The sequence below is a fragment of the Cibotium barometz genome, chromosome 37 (genome assembly GCF_041138505.1).
Source record: "Cibotium barometz isolate CiBa-2024 chromosome 37, ASM4113850v1, whole genome shotgun sequence".
In the NCBI taxonomy this organism is placed as follows: Eukaryota; Viridiplantae; Streptophyta; class Polypodiopsida; order Cyatheales; family Cibotiaceae; genus Cibotium; species Cibotium barometz.
Genome location: NC_141082.1, coordinates 23733862 through 23734598, shown reverse-complemented (window position 1 = coordinate 23734598; position 737 = coordinate 23733862).

Sequence of the window (737 nt, the reverse complement as noted above, 5' to 3'; positions counted from 1 at the left end):
TCTCTCTGCAGATATTTTTCCCTCTAATTATGTTGAGGAACAACCACTCCAAAGCTTCACTGGAGTTTTCTCTGTGTATGCATCCATTGAAGAGGCAATGTTTGTATCTCAAAGCCCAAGTGATCTTGTACAAAACAATATCTTTTTCTTTTCTCACTCATATTTTGTAGATAAAAAACCAGGTTTATTTGGCAAGCTAGAAGAGATCCCCAACCCCCCTCTTAACAATCTCGAATGGCCCAAACCTGATGCTTGGACCATCTTATGCTTAAAGTTTAAGATGGTAAGTGATATCAAGACATCACTCAAGTTTTCAAAGGCATCTAGGTTAGTAGGGCTAAATTGGTTTTGTCCTTTACATGTTTTTGTGCACATGTTCAATTCTATGCCAATGCACCAAACAAAAACAATGTATATTTGTAAGGAGATACGGTCTGACCTCATTCAAGGATTACTAGGAGAGGGTTGGGAGGTTAATGAGGGGTCACATCAAGGTGATGTGTACAAGTGCAATGTAGTAGATTCTACAGTGTCCTTCAGGTTCTTGAAGGCACGCTCTATTTTGTACATGCGTCTGCACTACCAAAGATGGATGCAAAAGCACAGGACATGGATCCCACTTCCAGCCTCAAAAGAAGAAATTATGCCTATTGAGGTAGCTATGATGATGCAAAATGGATGGATTGAGCGAGTGGCAGCAAGCAAGCATTGGAGCCTAGCAAACTTGCGTCAACACT